Genomic DNA, 22,120 nt, shown 5'->3' with positions numbered 1-22,120 from the left:
AATGATTTCTTTACTGGCTTTGAAGTAGGCTGAAATGCAGATAGTCTTTCACATCTTCAAATGGTTGTAAAGCTTATAATCAGGGTTTGTTTTTTTTTTTTTAATGGAGAATTAAAGACTGTATTTCAACAGCCTAAAGAAAGTGTGTGTATGTGTGCGTGTGTGTGTGCGTGTGTGTGTGTGTGTGTTTTATTTAAATGCTCATCTCGTGGCCATTTTAAAAAATCTTTATTCCTGTTAATAGAACTTTCTCCAAGTCTTTCTCTGTATGAGGCATGGGTTTGATATTCAGAAAGTGAAGTTTGATTGAAGGCTGAGGAACATTAGAATTTACTATTTGTTTGGTTTCTTCATATTCATTTCTGCTTAATACACTAAAGCAGACTACATGTATGTTTAACATTATACACATAAACATACATACATACATACATAAATAGGTGTAATATACTATGCGTTTTCTCCTGAGGATGGGTTTTACTATTATCCGTTGATAGAAATCATGATTTCTATCATCTCCTTTTTTTTCTGCATTTTAGTTAAAAGGAATGCTTGCTTTCCATTCTTAATTTTCATTAGTGAATTATATGGATGCTCATTGTGACAGCAAGAATGTATCTCAAGCTTTGTATATTTGGGTCCAGAAGTTTTTTGTAATCATAACTATTATTTTCACTTTTGTTTAATATGTAAAATTTGTCTTCTATGTTATGAGGACATGATTTTAATACACTGATGAAAGCAATATATCCTTCTGCATGAATGTTTTTAGATCATTCAGTTGAAAGGACAGAATGAATCAAGTATCTCTTTTTCTTTTTTCCTGCATGGTAGGTGAGATGATTTTTAGTGATAAGGCAAAATAAAAATGAAATTTAGAAAAATATGAGATGGTTGGAAGAATTTAAAAACTGAGATTGAAAGAACCATCTTCTAACAAAGGATTAAAACTATCAAGTCCATAGATAAGAGCCAAATAATGACTAAAAGGTTGAGGCAGTAGAGTGGAGAGAGAAGGAAAAGGGGGCAGGTTAAAGAATAACAAGGGGAAACAGGATTTTTGAGAAAGAACCTAAAATGGTAACTAAAATAATGGATAAAATTGCATAAAGGAACATCCAATATAAGGGGAAAATCTCCTAGTCATAAGAAGGAGTGGTGGCTGCTTCATTCTTCCAAGTTTTTTATATGTAAATACATTGGACCGATCATTTAACCATCTTGGTTGATGACATTGTTTATATACGTGTGTGTGTGTGTGTGTGTGTGTGTGTGTGTGTGTGTGTGTGTGTATAAAGGAGGTTTTTCTGATGTTGGGGGATGTTGATGTATACACACACACACATGTCATACATATATATATGTATATATACATACACACACACACACACACACACACATATATATATATATATACACACATATATATATATATGCCTCACTGGTATTCTGTTATTCATGTAATGTTGCTTTGATAATCTGAGATTATCAGATGGTCAGAAAATGTACTTGAAACCAAGTTCAGATATGATTTAAGCTACTGTTTATGTAATAAACATATAACCAATATGGTTTTTTAAATTAAGGTTGCAACTTTTAAATGCTTAATTTAAACAGATCTGGAAAAATAGAACAAATAAACCATGACCTCGAAAGTTCACTTAGCCACTACCAGGGTGACAGCAATTGGTAAAAATCACCAGAGAGGGGCGCCTGCATTTTCATCAGTCCTCAGAAAAGACCCACCTTGAAAAGTCTGCTTTATTACCTAGAGCTATAATAATTTGCCCAGGCTGCAGGACTGAATGTGCCTACTCTATTTTATAGCATGATTAATATGATCAGGAAGACCTAGTTTTATGGTATATATTATATATAATATATAAATCTGCCCCTTTTTTATTGAAGTATCATTGACACACAGTGGAGTTTCAGGCATACAACACAGTGATTCAACAACCCTATACATCATGCTGTGTTCACCGCAAGTGTAGCCACCATCTGTCACTATACAACGCTATTATAATATTATTGACAATATTCCATATGCTGTTCCTTTCATAAATCTGTCTTTCAGATTAGTTAAAAATTCTCCTTGGGGCGCCTGGGTGGCGCAGTCGGTTAAGCGTCCGACTTCAGCCAGGTCACGATCTCGCGGTCCGTGAGTTCGAGCCCCGCGTCGGGCTCTGGGCTGATGGCTCAGAGCCTGGAGCCTGTTTCTGATTCTGTGTCTCCCTCTCTCTCTGCCCCTCCCCCGTTCATGCTCTGTCTCTCTCTGTCCCAAAAATGAATAAACGTTGAAAAAAAAAAAAAAATTTTTTTTTTAAAATTCTCCTTAAAGTGGGAGAGATTTGCAGACTGGGTATCTAACAATATGGCGCTTCGCTCCTGGCCCCCACATACCTTCAGCTGCTAAAAGGAGGTGCTTCTGATGTTGGGGCATGTTGATGTCCAGCTCCTTGAGGCTCACTCCCTGAAATAATACTTCATGCTGCCTAGGGACACTGCTACGTAGGTTTTGAGCTGCAACTCATAAGAAGAGAGGAGGCATGCAGACTGTGTCTGTAGTAACCATGGATTGAGACCTAAATTTTCATACAGAAAAGTTGAGCTCAGTTACCTCTAGCCTACCAGTTCCTTCGTAAACTGAAATGCTCATAACAACTAGCTTATACTTATGAGACATAAAGATTGTGTCCTTGCACCATGTCATTCCAAATCTAAGTGCTTGTCTGGTGTATATATAGATGTGATGGCTAATTTAAAATAGCCATCACTTGGGGCGCCTGGGTGGCGCAGTCGGTTAAGCGTCCGACTTCAGCCAGGTCACGATCTCGCAGTCCGTGAGTTCGAGCCCCGCGTCGGGCTCTGGGCTGATGGCTCAGAGCCTGGAGCCTGTTTCCGATTCTGTGTCTCCCTCTCTCTGACCCTCCCCCGTTCATGCTCTGTCTCTCTCTGTCCCAAAAATAAATAAAAACGTTGAAAAAAAAATAAAAAAATAAAAAAAATAAAATAAAGTAGCCATCACTTGATTCATATGTAGCCAATTCCCAATACTTGGAAATTGATTTAGAGAATGAAAATAACAGTAGGTTGCACAGACATCTAATTCCAACATCAATCAATCAACAAACCCGTAGCAATCTGCTTTTAGTGAGTCCTCATTCCGTTTTCCACTCTGTTAATGACTTTTGACGTAATTTTGTACAAAAATCACAACATGCTCGGTTTCAGAACTACAGTTCGTTGCATAAAGAATTGTGAGTTCCTCGCCCAGGCAATGAGTTGAAATGTCAGAAGAAGAGATTGAAGCTGTGTTAGGTGGAGGTGAGGAGGAAGAGGGAGACGATGCTTTGCACATAGTGGCTGCTGACACAGAGAGGAAAGGGGTGGAGAGCTGAGACACCGGCCAGCCTGCCGTTCATACGCAGGTCGTGGAGACACTTCTCAGCCACCATCTCTGACCAAGGAGTTATGGCAGTACTGTGTCTAGCTTATTGGTTTTAGTTGGTGATTTCTTTCTTTCCTGTGTTCTCATTTATTCGCAATCCTATGCAGAAGCTCAGAGAAAGTATCATACCTAGAAGACTGATGTAATTTTTCTGAGGTGAAGCTATTAATTAGACTAAATGATATAACCAAGGTCTAAAATTTGTTCCTTCCAACTTCCAGCCCCAAAATCTGTCTCCTAAAACACATTTGCGATTGTCCCCATCCCTCTACGTACCTGACTTTCTGGATACGCATACTAAAGAACATTTTTAAAACCGAATTTTACTTTTTTTGCCTATTGTTTATTTTTCCTATGATTGTTTAGTTTTCCCATAATTCTGGAAATCACCTCAGACTCTGTGATTTGGGGGCGCCTGGGTGGCTCAGTCAATTGGACGTCCGACTCTTGGTTTCAGCTCAGGTTGCGATCTCACAGCTCGTGAGTTCTGGCCCCACATCAGGCTCTGTGCTGACAGCACGGAGCCTGCTTAGGATTCTCTCTCTCTGCCCCTCCCCCACTCTCCCTCCCTTTCTCTCTCTCAAAATAAATAAATAAACTTTAAAAAAGAAAAAGGCACCTGGGTGGCTTAGTCGGTTAAGCATCCAATTTCGGCTCAAGTCATGATCTCATGGTTTATGAGTTCGAGCCCCACGTCGGCCTCTGCACTGACAGCTCGGATCCTGGAGCCTGCTTTGGATTCTGTCTCCCTCTCTCTCTGCCCTTCCCCACTCGTGCTCTGTCCCTCTCTCTCTCTCTCTCTCTCTCTCTCTCTCTCTCAAGAATAAATAAACATTTAAAAAAATTTTTTTGAGGGGCACCTGGGTGGCTCAGTCGGTTGGGTGTCCGACTTTGGCTCAGGTCATGTTCTCACGGTTCGTGGTTTGAGCCCCACGTTGGGCTCTTTGCTGACAGCTCAGAGCCTGGAGCCTGCTTTGGATTCTGTGTCTCCCTCCTTCTGGCCCTCCCCCACTCACGCTCTGTCTCACTCTCTCAAAAATAAACATTAAAAAAAATAAAATAAAAATTTTTTTGAGCTTCATCAAATTCAGTTTATGTAAGTTACTAAAAACAACTTTCAGAGACTGTTGAGTATATCAAAGTTGGTGATAATTTTTTTATATTATTTCCACAGTTTTTACATTTTTTATATTTTACTGATACCATCATTTCTTTAGTAATTTTTTTCATTTACTGAGAGTAGTGTTAGTATGTTAGAAAATTAAGGAAACACAGAATAGTAAAGGGTAAAATAAAACTTACTTTAAGAAAGGTATCAGAGCCCCCCAATAAAAAAAAGTGTAGCAAAAGCTTTAAAGGAATTGTCCTATCAGAAAAATCAGTTGGTATTTAATTGTTTGAAGAGTATTTTCTTCTCTCAACCTAAAAATTCAAATGCTTTTGGTAATGGCTTTTAAAAATACATTCTTGGAACTTATTTGTGCAAGTTTTTTTTTTTTTTTAAGTTTATTTATTTATTTATTTCGAGAGAGAGAGCGCGTGCAAAGAGGGAAGGGCAGAAAGAGAGGGAGAGAGAGAATCTGTGCTGACAGCACAGAGCCCAGTGCAGGACTAGAACCCACGAACTGCGAGGCCATGACCTGAGCCGAAATCGAGAGTCGGACGCTTAAAGGACTGAGCCACCCAGGCGCCTGTATTTGTGCCAGCTTGGAAGTAAAAAGCATTTAAAGTTTTTGTGAACGAAATGTTTTTCAGGGAAAATACTCCAAAGAGTAACCCAAGGTAGTGGTTGTTCATCACGTAAAAGGTCAAACGTGTGTTGCACTTAGAGCCTCACTGTTTGCACGTGGGTTGCAAACAATCCCACCTCTCGGTGGGAAGTACTGTGAGTGACTGATATAAAACCAGGTGTGTAATTTTGAAAGCCAGAAACAGGAAACCGTGTTCGCTGGGTGAGATGACCTAATCCCGTGTGTAACGCCTAAATCTATTTTAGCTTCTCCTGAGTGATATTCACAGTAGAAAAATATGTTAATCTCCCCGAACTTGCATGTTATCAGGTGACTCTTCTATTGAACTACAATACTGAGACAAGACAGTTGCTTATTTAAGCACCGTCATTAAGCTAAGTAATCACTTACGTGCACCCCCAGCAACGAGTTGTGCTTCAGTGTCCATTCTGCTGATTTAAATTCTAAGGTAGGGTCACAGTACTGTATTTTAGAGCTGGCTAACACTTGAGAAGGCCCAGTTAGTCTCAGCCTCAGAGAAACTTGGCAATGTACCCAAAGGCACCTTGTAAGTGAGTGACAGGACTGACCCCAGAATCCAGCCTCTTCACTCACAAGTGTTTTGTTCTTCCACAGTGATCCTTTACTTTGATGTGGGTATATCTATTGTGGGTTCGGGGGGCGATGCTCTCATATCATTTGTTCTTAAGGAACGTTCAAAATAGACACATAGGTATAAAAAATGTGAAATTTCCTTTAAGACTTCCTCACATGAAGCTTTGAAAAACAAAAGTGGCATAGTGGATTGCTTTCACTATTTTGATCTAGACTTTCACATTCATGAATAATTCTTGCATCATAAGTGCATTAGATTTGTCTGCATTTTATTTGTTCGGCATGGAAAATTAAATGTCACAAAATATTAGAATAATTTTCAAATGCAAATACCAAGGATAAATGGGGTAAGAATTCTTAAATATTTGTGTTGTTACTGGGAGCAAAAGTTTTCTCAGTACATTTTTTGGAAGTACTAAATCTACCCTTAGAGATTGGAGCAAATGTACCTTTTTAGGGTTGTGGGCTACTGATTCTCTGAAATAAATTAACATATGGCATATTTATCATATGAGAATAACCTAAAAGTGAGTGTTTTCTATAAAAAAAAATGCAAAACTTTTAACTGGTTTTAATTTTAAAATAGGGCAGGGAGATTTCAGTGACAAAATTCATTATGTCAAATTATATGAAATTGTGGTTTCTCTAGGTGAAAAACAGTTGAATATCGGGACAGCGTTCAATTTCGGATTACTTAAGGAGAGAATGTTTGAAATGTAGGGATAAAGAAGTTGGAAGAGTTTGGCAGAGAAAACCATTAGGATCTGAGATGAGTGTTGGTTCATATCAAATCATAATTCATATACTATTTTAGAAAAACCTTTTCACTTGTGTTATTTTTCCTCACAACACAGCAAGATGAGTGTTAGTTATCCCACTTTATAGATGAGAAAATTGAGATGTAGAGAAAAATTTGGGCACCTGGGTGGCTCAGTCGGTTCAGTGTCCGACTTCGGCTCAGGTCATGATCTCACAGTTCATGAGTTTGAACCCCGTATCGGGCTCTGTGCTGACATCTCAGAGGCTGGAGCCTGCTTCAGATTCTGTGTGTCTCTCTCTCTGTCTCTGCCTCTCCCCCGCTCACTCTCGGTCTCTCTCAAAAATAAATAAACATTAGAAAAAAATTTTTTAGAGAAAAATTAAGTAACCAGCTTAAGGTTACATAGTAACCAGAGTTCTGTCTGTGGCCAGGAATATTCTATCGATTGCCAGGACCATGGGCTTCAGTGAATTCTTACTAATCCTACTCATTAAACTTCCTCTTTGCAGAATGGTCTCTGTTCTTAACTTTTTAAGTGGTCTTATCCTCAAAATATGAGACCATATTTTTTAAACTACATTGTGTAGAAGACAAGTGTATGTTCCACTAGAAAAGGGTTTCTTCATGAGATATTTCAAAAAATCGATATGTTATATCTAGAAGATCTACTCTTAAAAGAACAGTGAAGGTGTTTCAAAAACAAAGTTATGGGTGAAAGGTGTAATATTGTATCCATCACAGTGTCCACTTTATTTTTATATTTTATTTTATTTATGCAGCATTAAGAAGTTTTGATTCACAAATATAGCAGTTCTTAATAATGTTCTACACAGGCCTGCAGTGGTCTTGGCCCAAAAGAAAAATCGTTAGAATTTTTTGCTTAAAAGTTGTTTGAACTAACAATATTTAACAAATGCTCACATTTTTAAACTAGTAATATTTAAAGAGAATCAATATATGCATTTCTAATCCAGGACGACCCTTCTTGGATTTCTGGAAAATATTTTTTAAGGTATCTTAAAACATTAGAAGCTACTCAAAGATGTCATAAAGAAAATCTCAGTCACCTGGAGACCCTTTTCTGACAAATACTTGCTTGAAGTTTCAGGGTCAAGTTTATTTTGCTTTGCCTGTTGAATCCAAATTTGATGAATGAATAATGAACTTCATTACTGAAACTATTTCTGCTGTTGTAAGCAGAACATCATCATTCTGTGTTGCCAGATCGAGGCGGCACAATCTCTTTATTCTGTAAAAGCTGTTTAGTTCATTTTTTAAATCATCAGACAGCAGGGAGAAGGAAAGTGAGATCTTCTCTCATTTGAACCCTCTGTCTGCACTAATACCTTAAATTAGGCAGCCAGTGATTTTGTTTATAAGGACTTATCCAGTTCCAGTTTGAAAATTCAAGTATTATTAACAACTAGTTTGTCTCTGCAGTAAATAGCTACTATTCAAAGGCATTTTGCTTTTTTCTGCCTTCACCTCTGTGTCAGAAGTAGAGACCTCAAATTCGGTTCTGCGTCGGGTAGAGACCCTAAGGTGATGTAGTCATTTGCCCAGTTGTATACAGAATATTTCTCTGGTCTGCTTTAAAAGTATCCACAAACAAAATCTAACAAGCCCAAATTCCAAGACGTAACCTTATCCTAATCAGCAAAACGTTTACAGGAAGTTCAAATATAAAATGTGAAAAGGCAGAACCTTTATTATGAGTAGCACAAAAATTGTAAATGGACATTCAAATCAAACATCATGAGGAGGTGCCTGGGTGCCAGTCAGTTGAGCATCCTCCTTCAGCTCAGGTCATGATCTCATGGTTCGTGAGTTCGAGCCCCGCATCAGGCTCTGTGCTGACAGCTCAGAGCCTGGAGGCTGCTTCAGATTCTGTGTCTCCCTTTCTCTCTGCCCCACCCCACTCATGCTCACTCACTCGCGCTCTCTCTCTCTCTCTCTCTCTCTCTCAAAACTAAATAAACATTTAAAAAAAAATCATGAGGCCCCTAGAAAATCTTCAAAGAATCCTAGAGTTTTCAGGAACATAGTTTGAAAAGGAGAAAACCAGTCTTCTCTAATGGGGGGACACCTTGAAAGTAGATCTCAAAGTTGAGAGCCCTAATCAGCTCTGTGTAATTTCTCCAAGTGTGTATCCTTCAAAGTCTTTTAAAATTTGAAGTAGTTCAAGAAGTTAATGAATCTCTATTTATTGTAAAAGGCAGGCTGTATCTTGGAGAGTAGAGGAGGAATTCGAACAAGGAAAGAGGAACATTTGACAACGAAGAGAAACTTTTTGAGCAGAATATCCGAAAAGGACAAGATCTTGAGATTTGAACGTGTTATTGCAGTTTCTAGGTTTTTGCAGTCTTCTGAGGGAATGGCCAGAGAGTGGGAAAATATTTAGAGTGACTCCCAAAAGGAAATTATTTTTTCTTTAAAAAAAAAATCACAGGATTCTTTTAACTCATAAATTCATGAAAGCAACAAGAGGATTCGTTGGGAGGAACTAACCTCAGCTGAGATATTTCTAAACTTAAAAACTGTGCTCTAAAAATGGCAAGAATCCTCCCTGAAGTCTGTGAATGAACAAGAAGATGATATATATTTATACCTACAACGTCAGTATATTAATTAATCACAATAATGATAATATTAAATTGTTCAGGCTCACCTAACAAAAATCCTATTTAAATTTTCACTTCATATTTTCTATCTAAGTAGGTGAATATTAGAAAAGAGCACACTGGTTTTATTAAAACACATTGTTTGTTTACCATCCCAGAAACATCTAACATTCATAAGGGAGTTTTGTTCAAGTGAAACATTTGTGTACTGTTTTATTGGTACTGTGACAGAAACCCCCTCCAACAGCCATGATGAGAGCCTGTTGAACTGGAGATGATTTACTTTTTGATGATTTCTTAAATAGTGTTACATACTTTAGTCTCTCAAATATCATCATTGAACTGTCATTTAATTTACCGATGTAGTTGCAGACTTAATCCCACAACATAATAAGTGGATTGTTTTAAGTGGAAAATTTACACCTTCCCAAAATGAAACTGATACCTGGCTTTTATTGTAGCCAGCGTGTGTTTAAGGCTCTCTCCAAGGTAGGAAAAATACGCAGGAAAAAAATAATTATGCCTTGTTTTCCTGACTGGTGTTTTAATTATGATTTGATTTAAACCAAATCCCCTAGGCTGTGCATGCACAGATCAAATATCCCACCCCCACACACTGCCTCTGCATGACCCCAAGCTGTGAGAAGAGAAAATTCACGGCCCATATGTCAGTCAGATGTTAATTCTTGCCCTGGCACCTGGATAGGCTCTCCCACCTGATTGGAGTGCACTTTGCAGTTCTGGGCATCTACCCAACATGTGGAGTAGGCTCTCCAGATCTGGAAATATTTTGACTGATTAGTTGGCAGAGGTCGTGAGGGCAGAGCCCAATGTCAGGCTCTGAATTTGCCCAGGTGCATTCAAGGTGACAGTTGGGCAGCTGTGCCCCTGATGGAAATACCAGGGAGGAGTACTTGAGTTGACTCTCTGGCTCCAGAAGTTCACAGCCTGGCCTACAGGTTCCTGTCACTTCCAATTCAAACACTTGTGCAGATTTTATAGTTTCCAGTAGAGAAGTTAGAAACTACATTTCTGGCTCTGATTTAATTCTTCATTCCTGATCTAACCTAAAACACCCATTCCCATACTCTAGACTAATTAGGTAAGAGCCTCATAAGTAAGTGAGTTATAGTTGACACGCACTTCTCATCCAGGCAAGCTTTCAATAGTTTAAAAAAGAGAGAGAGGAGAAGAGAAGAGAAAGAAAACTAGCCCAAGTTCTATAATGTGCTTTTCTCTGGACCACTGTCTATAGAAGACAGGAATAGGGGTCAGTCCTCATGTGGGAAGACACCTTTGGTTTTTGATGGTTCTTTTCGCTCACACAACCAACTCACACATGGCAAAAATTTTTTTAAATGAAAAGGAAGGTAAGGCCAGACTCCATGCTACTACAAGTCCATCTGTCACCCACCACCGCTGCTGGAAAACCAGTTCAAAGCATGTGCCTCCCTGATAGGGTAAAAGCATCCGTCACATACAAAGGACAGCAATTGCTTTCTGAGTTGAACAGTCCATTTGGCAAAATCCGTATTTGTACAATTGAACTGCTCATGATGGAGAAGTGGAAGGTCCCTACATGTGTTAACGTCCCTACGTGTCCTCGGGCCCCTACAGCTCTGACATCTCCATTTATTAATTCAATAAACATTTTCCAAGTACTGTATTAGAAATATGTTGAAGTGGGGGTATGGAATATAGAGATAACGGAATGTTCCGACACGGTGTAGGAGATGTGCATGCAAGCAGTGCCATGTGGCCAGTGGTGTCACAAGTTTGGACAAAGTGCTTCAGGTACAGAGGGAGGGCACAGTCTGCCTGAGGAAGTCAGGGGAGCTTTGTAGGGCCATTGACGTTTGAATCGAATTTATGAAACAGAGGTAAGGGAAACGAGTAAGAATTTGGAAATGGTATTGCAGGTAGCAAAAGGAGCAGGGATAAAATGGGGGAGGAATACAGATGTATGAAAGAAGTAGGGGGCACCTGGGTGGCTCAGTGGTTGGGTGTCTGACTTTGGCTCAAGTCGCGATCTCACGGTTCGTGAGTTCAAGCCCCGCATTGGGCTCTGTGTTGACAGCTCGGAGCCTGGAGCCTGCTTCAGATTCTGTGTCTCCCTCTCTCTCTCTCTCTCTCTCTGCCCTCTCCTGCTCATGTTCTGTCTCTCTGTGTCTCAAAAATAAGAAAACATTAAAAAAAAAATAAAGAAGGAAAGAAAAGAAAAGGAAAGAAGGAAGGAAGAAGGACAATTGTTTAGGCAAAGTTGAGGAACCAAGTCTTGAGTACCCTGAGGGGAGGGTGGAATGGGGTGATGACAGTTTGAAGACTTTGAATTCCAAGCCAGTTTACCTAGACTTTATGATGTCGGTCAGCAGTTATCTGTGCTCTACAGAAACCCCAAATTATTGTGCGGGCATTGTGCAAATAATAAAGCATTTTCTCTGAATAATACAGATGAATTTTTATCTCTGATACACATTAGGTTCTCAATAAGATGTTGTGGGCAAAATTTCTTTTTAATGACTGATATGGATCAGGGAGCTGTTTGAGAGTTTTTGAGCAAGGAGTGGATATAAACAGCTCTGTATTGTAGAAAAATAACTCAGATGGTGGTGTAAAGGAAGGAGTAGGGTTACAGGGTAGAACAGCACAGTTCTAATTAGAGGCCAATTAGGTGGCCCCGCAGTATTGTAAGCAAGAAGGCAGAAAAGGCTCTGCTAAGTTAATGACATTGAGAACAGACAAGATAGAATCCATTAAAGAGATACTTGTCACGAAGACTAAGTAGAACGAGACCCTGAATGAAAGAATAAAAGATGACAAGTTTATAACTTAGGTCAATGCCTAAAACATACAAAAATATTCTCAAGAATAAGTGTTCAAATGCCTACGAAGAATTTGCGTGAAGTTTAAAGATTCAACAAGGAAACTAATTTCAAAGGGTTTTCCAGAAAGTGGTTGGAGGGCTCAATGCATAGATCACCTGAACTTAAAAAAAAAAAAAAAAAAGAAAAGAAAAGAAAAGAAAAAAGACATTCTGGCTTTCTATTTGAACTTCTGGGAGTGTTTATATATGTGACCAGGTAGTCCCACGTATTATTATGCTGTTCCGATGAACAAATTGACTTTCTAAGTCATTAATGAACTTGGTCGTGCATTCCTGAAAGATGACTGTAACAAGATTTCAAAAAGTTTGTTGTCATTAAAGCCACGCCTGCAATAGCTTTGAGCTAGTGTGTAAGTTGCAAAGCATCATTTTTCTAAACTTTGATGAGCGGTTTCCATCTCAGTGCGAACCCATTATCACTGCCACCACACACACCCCCAGAACAAGAAATTGTAAGGAACGAGAGCAGCACCAACTCCGACAGTAGATTTTTGAGGACTGGTGGATGGATATGCTGTTAGGCGTGTTTTCCTCAGTAGAGCAAAAGCCCAGTCTTAGGGATCGCATGCTGCCCGCACAACTGGTCCACCTCGCCAGGCACTTCCAGTCTGTAAGAAGCCCAGTCTCCATTTCAGACTTTCTGCCCTTCCTCGCTAAGAGCCCCTCCTTCAGATTTATGAAAGAAAACATTTCTTTCTGTGAAAGGTTTTTGTACACCCGCATCTGGAAGTGTTTATTTCAGTGGCATGTAAGCTATCTGTGGATTTAGTTAGCACCAGACCCCCTTTTGTGTACTCCTGCCTTAAAAATTTTATAAATGATCTTATTGAATCTGTGCCAGCGTGCACATGGTTTGGCTGATGGCTGCATATATCCCTTACCTGCCAGTCACCTTTGATTTATGTTCCTTCTGCTAAGCTTTTACCTTCCAAAAATGGTGCCACCGCACTGTCCTCTAAACCATCCTGTTGATGAAATTACTCCAAGATGAGTTGGTATGTTTTCGGTTGCCTATGGACAGATGAATTTATATTTGTCTGCCCTTTCCCACTTCTGGTAAAGCCACTTAGAGAGGAGGATTGGACATGTTATGTCATCAGTCTCTTTATTCCAAATGAATACCATCTGAAACACTATGCCAAGTCAAGACCAAAGTGACAAAGAAGTGTTCTTTGGCCTCCACTTCGGTTATGAGGCCTTTTTTTTTTTTTTTTTTTTTTTCCTGCAAAGATGCCTGGAGACTTTTCCTTTTTCAGAAAAGAGGAAGTCAAGTCTCAAACAAAGTAAGTAAACCTCATCACAAAGATAGAGACTTTGTAGGCTTTACACAGCTTTACTAGTTTGTGAGTTTTATGGTGTTTTCTGGAGAAAAGCAGGTGGCCTGGTGGTTCTTTAAAATGTGGGCTATACGTGGTAGTGGTTGTGAGGAGTTTCATATTTCTAAGAGAGATCCTAAAGAGCTAATTTTTAAGAGTGTTTGACAAAAGGATGCATCATTTTGGACTCATTTCCTGGGAGTTCACTGGTCATCAGACATGCCCTTTAATTCGATGTTGTAGGTTACTAGCTATCACCACCGAAGGTGACCTTAATACTTAGAGCGAATTTTCTAATGAGGAAGTCAGTATTGTGCTAATAGAGCATGACATGATTGATGCAATTTTTAAAGTAGGCTTTAAACACTCAAATATCTCACTTAAGCAGGCTTGGCAAAGACCTGCTCTTCTATTCTCTATAGTGATAGGGGAGTATTTTTACATTTCATGATTGTGCTTAAAAAAGGTGTGGAAGCATCTGAAACAACTCAGATTATACAGATCTCAGTATCCTAGTTCACAAACTATTGTTAAGCACGGGAAAGGACTTCTAGGCTGCTTGGCTGTGGTCCCAGCAAGCCTGGAGGTATGTATTCCAGAAGGCTCAGGCAGCTTCATTTACACGCCTGAAAATGCATGTGGAACTCCCTGTGTTCTGTCAAGGTGAAGGGTGTCTCAGGAGCGTGTCAGTCACAGTTGCGTGGTCTAGTCAGTCATGGTACTGACATGCTTTTCCGAGAAGCATTACAGGCAGGACTGCTGCTGTCAGAGAATCAGCACCAGAGAGGCAAGCAATGTATTTCCATTTAAGTTGGCACTTTTCTGAGAAGGAGAAAAAAATGCCCATACACACATATAATCTTTTAGATAGTTATAACTTGTTTGTATGTGTGCCTGTGTGTGTGTGTGCACACACATATGCACGTGTATATGTACCTGGTCCCTTTTAAGAAGATGGTCTTCTGAGGTTTTTAAATGTATATCATTTAGTCATTACAACAACCTAGAAGGTAGTACCACTATTAGTTTCCTAAATAAGTAGAGAAATATAAAAATATGGTCTTAAAGGAACCAGCGTCACTGATACTGTTTCATGGAAATGATTACTTAACATTCTGCCGTCTTTGACGGTTTCTCAAGAGTTCTGAGTCAGATGACTTTTGCCTGAGCTACAGTTTAATCAGCTGTACAAATAAGCAACTTTTAGTAAATATTTAGTAATAACCCTTAAAAGCTCCTAGCACAGTGCCTAAAATGTAAAACATGCTCCCCAAAATGCAAAGAATGCTTTTTAAAAAAAAAAAAAAACCGTTATTGTCCTAATAGAATTCAAAACAAGAGCTGAAAAGGCCAGTTTACCAACAACACCCTTCTAAGAATTGCAAAAGGAGGCTCAAGCCATGAGGTGGACACCCAGACCCACTCGTTGGCCGTCTTTGTAGCCTTCAGAGAATTCCCTTGTGTTTCTGTGTCCATTTTTATAGTTTCACAGTTTCTTCAGATCCACGAACACTAGACTCCTTTCCTGCCCCACATTTTGCCCTTGTGTGGGCAAACAGGCTCATGCTGAGGACTGTTTCACTTCCGGTGGTGGTGGCATTACTGACCACATATGGGCAGTGAGGCTTAGAGGCAGAAAGAGTATATAGTGAAAAGATGAAAAGCCACAGAAATTGTGGGTTGCAAAAGTGACTACCAAAAGCTTTTCCAGAACGAGAGTTTCGACAAGTTGGAAGCTTTAGGTTGAAAGGAAAGGATGAAAGATGTAGTGCATTGCCAATGGACTTTAATTTTCAGTTTCCAATCTGTGGGTCAGGGAAGGACCCTGACGCAGAAAAGTTTCCTACTCCAGCTTTTGCCCATTCCTAAACTTCTGTTAGTGGACAGTCACTGTCCTCTTATTCTGTACACATGAAAAAATTTAATATTTCACATAATCTAGGTGAAAGGATCTGTAATTCAACAAACCTGGTTGGTGATGATACTCTCATTTGGTCAGTAGTATGATCTTTGGTCCGTTGTCTTGAGCCATTTTAGCATAATCTTACTTAAGTTATTCAAGACAAATGAGAACTTGTTCTGTTCCCAAAAGTCTTCTAAGAATTTAACTGTTTCATCTCTCTTCTCAGATTGTTTCAGCATCTAATAGTTACACGTGTTTCTTCTAACCTAAATTGAATATTTTTCTTTATTTCTGCTCATGAAAGAAAAATACTGTAAAGTTACATGAACAAACTATGAGGCTCTTCCCAATGTTCGTAGCAACGTTTCTTAAATACTTCCTTCAGAAAATGTTGTCACTGACTCCATTTTAATCTTAAGATAGCTTTGGAGCACCCATACTTCTTTTAGAGGCAGAGTCTAGAGAAAGAATCCTTTCCTCTAGAAAAGAAATAGGTAGGGGTGCCTGGGTGGCTCAGTTGGTTGAGCGTCCAACTTCAGCTCGGGTCATGATCTCACAGCTTGTGGGTTCGAGCCCCGCATCAGACTCTGTGCTGATGGCTCAGAGCCTGGAGCCTGCTTCAGATTCTGTGTCTCCCTCTCTCTCTGCCCTTCCCCCCACTCACGCTCTGTCTCTCTCTGTCTCAAAAATAAATATTTAAAAAATTAAAAAAAAAAAGAAATAGATAGATCTAGGCCCAGGGGTTCCTGGTGATGCAGGCCATGGTAGGAATCCACATCTCATTTCTTTATTATTTCCTTGACTTTCTCAGAACTGTTTTCTCCTTTTGAATCAACTCCTAAACTTTGATCCACTTCCTCTTAACATACTTTGTATTTCTTGGTCCGACCCAAACCTAAAGAGGACGAGTCCTCAGGTAGACCAAGAAACCATGTTTTAACCGTCTTAGCATCTCCCTCAGCAAAGTACAATGTTTTCTGCTTATTTGGAGTTCAACATAAAAGACAGATGAATGGGGGCGCCTGGGTGGCTCAGTCAGTTTAGCGTCCGACTTCAGCTCAAGTCACGATCTCGCAGTCTGTGAGTTCGAGCCCCATGTCAGGCTCTGGGCTGATGGGTCAGAGCCTAGAGACTGCTTCTGATTCTGTGTCTCCCTCTCTCTCTGCCCCTCCCCCGTTCATGCTGTGTCTCTCTCTGTCTCAAAAATAAATAAACGTTAAAAAAAATAAAAAAAAAAAAAGACAGATGAATGGATGGACAAACCAAACGATGATCTGAAGAGAGAACAACTTTCCAAAGGACAAAGTTTCCCATTTTATTTTATTTTTTATTTTTTTTAACGTTTATTTATTTTTGAGACAGAGAGAGACAGAGCATGAACGAGGGAGGGTCAGAGAGAGAGAGAGAGGGAGACACAGAATCAGAAACAGGCTCCAGGCTCTGAGCTGTTAGCACAGAGCCCGACGCGGGGCTTGAACTCACGAACCGCGAGATCATGACCTGAGCCGAAGTCGGATGCTTAACCGACTGAGCCACCCAGGTGCCCCCAAAGTTTCCCATTTTAATCTCCCTGGTCAGTTTTAGGTCCCTTAAATTTGGTATGCCCTGTATCAGTGGACCCTCCACTACCTATGATTAAACAACTTCTAGATCACTGCAGGGCAACAAAAAGAATGTGGTTGCTTCATTATTACTATCAGGCATTTATCGCTGATTCTTCCGTGATCGAAGGTAAAATAATGCCCAAGCTACCTCATGAGCAGTATCTGTTTTAAATTTTTGTGTTCAGTGGGTACTTATGTACCAGACATACTTTAGAATCCTTAGCATACTGGGAAAAGCCTGAAGCTCTGTTCCCGACATCATGCTGAAACTGTACTTGGAGCTAACATACACCTGTTTCATTGATTGACCTTTGCATTCAGCATTTCAGCCCTGAGAACAAAGCCCCACACACTCAACCAGCAGAAGGAACTTTGCTATCGGTTGCAGGGCTCCAAAGCCTATCTCTTATCATCACTCTTCAATCGTTTTTGCAGAGTGTGGTATTTAGGACATTAGATAATATTTATAAAACATTCAAGCCACACAGTTTCGTTTTATCACAGAAACCAGTCTTGTTTTCGTAATTGCTCTTGATGGCAAGTTGTTTTCCGTGTGGGTTTTTGTCTTTTATCTGGATGAGCACTGCCCAACTCTTGGGCTCTAGAAGTGGGAAATTATTCTTTGTAATGGTACTTGTTGAGGGCAGATTTTAGTCAATGTGGCCGTTTTTATGAACCATTAAACTGAAAAACTTTGAAGGAGGACTAAAGTTGATAGTTACAAATATGGGACCATACTGTGGCAGAGGTGATACTGAGTCACCACTATCCATTCAGAAAGCTTTTGTCTGAAAAATTTTAGGCCCCAGAAATAACTACGTGGAAAACAAAATTTGAGGAACCAGAAATAACAGAATTACTTGGATATGAAGACGTGTCTAATTGGCAGATGATTATGTGTTCTCATAGACACAAAATAGTCTTTCAGATAGAAGTGTCTTTCTCAGCGTTGTGCTCTTCCTGTGACATTTCAGACACATTTTATGATACATTTTTATGCATGGCCGTCATTTAGGAAGAGCTAGACATCTTGTTTTCAAATTTGGAAGAACTGTTTTCTTCTCAGGTAACCACCTCAGGCACCGCCATGAATATGTCAGATCCCCACACCGACTGTAGTTGTCTGCTTTCTTAGTGAGGAGCTCCTCTCTCACTCCATTAAGAAAGAACTTCCCAACACACAATATTTTGTGCAATATGGCCAAATAAAGTTGTTGGACAGCTGCAGTTTGAAGATAGGGCCGTCCATGTTTCCCAGCTGTCGGAGAATTCGTCTTTATGCACATGCCAAAGAAAAGCAGACTTCACAGACATGCTGATTCTACTTCCCTTGGGAAAAATGGAAGAATGCTCGTGATTATAACAAAGGGATATTAATATTAGCGCAAAGACATGAGTCCTGATGCGTACTGCCAGCTACAAAGATGGACGTTCTACTCCATGGGCCGATGGAAATAAGAAACGGGAAAGAAAAAGAGAAGAAATCGCCTGTCTCATGTATTATCAGGAAACCAAATTCTTGGAAGCCTCTTTTTCCTGATGGTTATTTGTGGTTCACCTCTTCTCACTGGCTGAGGAAGTCAGTTCCCCTGATGCGCAAGGAAGAACTCAGGTCATGAGCAAGTCACATCTTTTGTTGGGAAGAAGTCATTTTCCAAATAATTAGCAATCATTTTAAATTTCCAGTATGTGCTTAGTGCCATCTTAGACACTGCAGAAGAGAGAAAGGAAAACAGCGACCGTCCCTGAGCTCCACCACCTGGTGTGGTAACTGGCACACTGAGAGCCAGTACCCGTTTCCTGTAACTACCAGCACCAACACCTGAAAACCGGAAGGAACTTGAAGTTTAACTGGGGGGAGGACAACCATAGCTCACCGTCAGTAAATGTGAAACGTCACTGACTTCAGGTGCTTTAGAATTCAGAGGCAAAGGGAAACACAACAGTTGGAGCAATCAGGAATCTCCACTGAACTTTGGGGGCAGCAGCCCCCCCCCCAAGGCCTCGGGAGGAAGGACTCCTGCCCTATGCCCCACACTATATGGGGTACCTCGTATAACAAGACACCACTCAAGCCCCACTCCTCTACCCTGTGCTTCACCAAAAGTCAAGGGCTAATGAATTGATTTTTAAAAATGTGGTTTATACACACAGTGGGCTATTATTCAGCCACCTATCTAAAGGAATGAAGTTCTGATGCATGCTACGACGTGGATGAACCTTGAGGACATGACACTAGGTGAAATAAGGCAGTCACAAAAGGACAAATATTACGTGGCTTCACTAATGCGAAATGTCTAGAACAGCCAAATTCACAGAGACACAAAGGAAGAAGTTTCCAAGGGTTGGGGAGAGGGGGGTTGTTGTTTAATAGGTATAGAGCATTTGTTTCAAAATGCTCAAAAATTTCTTTGGAAAGATAGTTGCACAATATTGTGAATGTAATTCATTGCCCCTGAATCATACATTTAAAAATGGTTAAAATTGCAAAATTTTGTAGATCTTTTATATACGGATTTTATATATACGCTTACACTCTCTCCCCCAACTCCCCCCCCAAAAGGCAGTTGCTGTTGAATGCCATAAAGGTCTGCGGACTGTGCTGCCCCTAAAATTGTAGATGGACATTGCTTAAGTAGAAGAAGGGGGAGGATGTGAGCCAAAGAAGCTTTTAAGTAAGAGAAAGGGCAGATTAACTCACCAGATCCTTCTCCTCATTTTCTAAGGGAAGGTTCCAGATACACCCACAAATTAACACAGCATCCACAACAGTTGCACATGGTAGCTGAATATGAGTAGGGATTCCTCTTACTCTTAAATTTGTATATGTGTAGGATGAAAAGGGCACAAAACGTCATTCTTTGTATTGGCAACTAGATGGGCATCACACATTCGAATTGTGAATATTTTTTTTTTGTAAAAAGATTTAACAGGATTACATTACATTTTCAAAAAATCTAAATAATTTTAGCATTATTTAAATCATTTAAAAGTACCTCAAGGGCAAAACCATCATAACAGTATTCACACAGTTGGCAAAGAAAAAGGTATACATACATACTGGAATTTTGGCAAAAACTCCAGAGGTCATTTTTCTGTGCTTTGAGCAATGCATCATCTTTTCAGTCTGTTGTGGTCACCAGTCTGCCAATAGTGATGACATTCTTTGGAACAATCTGAAGGTTATTTATGATACATTCTGGATCTGCCCAAAGAACATCTCAATGAAATAGATACCAAACTTGACCTTGCACCCGCTGTCAAAACACATAGTGGGAATGCTGGCTAGACACAGTTAAAGAGATTAGATTTAATTTTGAGAAGACACAAGATGAACTAGAAAGAGAACAACAGAAAGTTCTCAAAGAATTAACCAAGGTCTTTGGAGGAAAATGAAATCGATTTTAAATTGTGCTCCCCCCTACTTGGTATGAACTATGGATTGTTATCAACGATGTTAGCAAAAACTTACAAAAAAAATTATATCTAAGTTCGGCTATTTCACCTATGAAAGAAACTAACATTTTTTTAAGAGAAAATACTTTTTCTAAATCAAAGGGAAATTCATACAAGAAATGAGAACATCTGCTAATTATGGAGAAGTTTCACAATCTTAAAACTAATTTCCATACAGTATATTTTCTGGTCATTGTAAATCCAGGTGTATTCTAAGAAAACGATTTCAGTGACTCTCTTATTTGTTTCGTTGTCGTTTCTGGAAAAGTTACTTAAATTCCATGGGCCACATGAGGGGATAGGATTTGTTTGAAAAGGTTCAGTTTTATCAGTATGTATTAATTTTGGAATATAACCTATAAGAAGTAAACAGTTGTCTCCAGCCCTTGTGTGGCACAGAAACTGGGAGAAGATAGCAGACTGGGAAGGGAGGAGGGGCATGTGTGCGAGGGAAGCCAGAAGCGGGAGTGGATGCAGAAGGCGGGGAACAGGGTGGGTGGGGCTTCGGAGAATCTTTCTCAGTCAGGGTCTAGGGGAAGAAAGAGAAGGGAGCAGAAGGGAGGTGTGGACAGGGAACTAAGCATGATCCCAGCACTCAGAAGACTCTGAGGAAACAGGCCCAGCTAGAGCAAAGAATGGAAGTTCGTGAGTGGAGGGGAGCTGAGGCTGTGGCCCAGAAACCCCAGTAGCAGTTTCCTTCTTCCTCTGAAACACGTTAACACCCTCGGTATGTGTTGCCCAAATGCTTTCTGAGAGGGCTGTGCCAGTTTGCACCCCCACCCGCAATTTGTGAGAGTTCAGATTTCATTGTATTCTTGCCAGGATTATTATAAGTTTTAAAATTCATTAAAAGTATAATAATTTGATAGTTTGCCAACATGTCTAAAATGTAGCGTTGCTATGGAACTAAAACCATCTACGTTTTTAAAATGTTTCTTGGAGAGACTCACGGCGCTCCCTGCCTTCGGTATGGTGGGGAGGGCCCTGAGCCAAGTGCCAGGGCCCTGGCCTCCCGGTCCTAGTCGTGAGGACACGTCCTTGAGTCTCTCTCTCTCCATCTGAAATGTGAGGGCCCTAATAAGTGACCTACTTAGTCCCAAGGTGGTCAAGCATATTAAAGGACATGATAAAACTGAACGTTCATACATAGTAAAATTTTAGATAAATGTAAAGTTTAAGCCACTTGGTATATATTCTATTAGGATAGCATATGGGAGGACTTCATCTGAGTACCTACTGCAGGGGAAGATACGTCACTTCTGATTCCAATTTTTAAAAATGGAACTTTGAGGTGACGTTATGGACTAAACAGGTAATCCTAAAGTTCATATAGAAAAACAAATATGTAAGAAGATCCAGGAAAATTCTCAAAAAGTATAAACAGGGAGAGGGAGTGTTACTTAACCAGGCCAGATATTAAAACATACTACAAAGCTATAGTAATTCAAAGTTTGTTGGTATATAATTAGATTGATTGAGTAGCCTAAAAAGACCAGAATTGTACCCCAATATGGACGGTGAATTTGATATATGATAAAGATATGAAAGCAATCTCCAAAATGCGTCGGTAACCAAAACAAACTAAAAAAGCCCCCACTAGCGTATAGAACAACAGAAAGTTATATTGTTATTATTTATATTAAGGGAGTAATTGAGGAGACAATCTATACATATGTGTCTGTACTCACGAATGTGTATATAATTGTGTATCCTTGTATTATCTGGCAGGACACATGTGAAACTGGTAAAAACTCTTAATGAATGAGTTCAGTGGTGAGAG

The 22,120-nt window shown here is 39.8% G+C and overlaps 1 protein-coding gene across 2 annotated transcripts in view; it reads left to right on the top strand.

Moving 5' to 3' along the window:
• The window catches only part of SUPT3H (SPT3 homolog, SAGA and STAGA complex component), a 539,392-nt gene that overhangs the window by 454,626 nt on the left and 62,646 nt on the right, over positions 1-22,120 (top strand). The gene's annotated exons all lie outside the window — the stretch shown is intronic.

The sequence above is a fragment of the Leopardus geoffroyi genome, chromosome B2 (assembly GCF_018350155.1).
Source record: "Leopardus geoffroyi isolate Oge1 chromosome B2, O.geoffroyi_Oge1_pat1.0, whole genome shotgun sequence".
Lineage (NCBI taxonomy): Eukaryota > Metazoa > Chordata > Mammalia > Carnivora > Felidae > Leopardus > Leopardus geoffroyi.
The sequence above is the reverse complement of the archived record's forward strand: the minus strand, read 5'-3'. Positions and strand labels throughout refer to the sequence as shown.